Source organism: Colobus angolensis, unplaced genomic scaffold (genome assembly GCF_000951035.1).
Source record: "Colobus angolensis palliatus isolate OR3802 unplaced genomic scaffold, Cang.pa_1.0 Scaffold456, whole genome shotgun sequence".
NCBI classification, from domain to species: domain Eukaryota; kingdom Metazoa; phylum Chordata; class Mammalia; order Primates; family Cercopithecidae; genus Colobus; species Colobus angolensis.
The window spans coordinates 779,375-779,707 of NW_012117999.1; positions in this window are offsets into that span (position 1 = coordinate 779,375).

Below are 333 nucleotides of genomic sequence, written 5' to 3' on the forward strand. Positions count from 1 at the left end.
CCGTTGACCGCGCGCGAGGGGTGGGGGCGCAGTCCGGGCCAAGCCTGGCTGTTGCGCGGCTTCTCTCTGCGCGATCGGCGAGGCTGCTGCTCCGCGCAAGTTGTGGCTCCGGGTCCGTCTACATTGGAGGAATCCTGCACTGACCTGGTGGCAGTTATCACCTTGTAGCCAGAGCAGTCTGCTGGGTCCTTGGGGAACCAGAAGTTCTAGATTTCCCCCACACGCTTCCTCCCTTCCTCCTCGGTTCGCCAAAATGAAGGGGTGCGCTGCCTCCGAGGACCACTTCGGGAGGGCAGCAACTGCTGGCTCATGTGGTTTCCTCGGGCAGGGTTC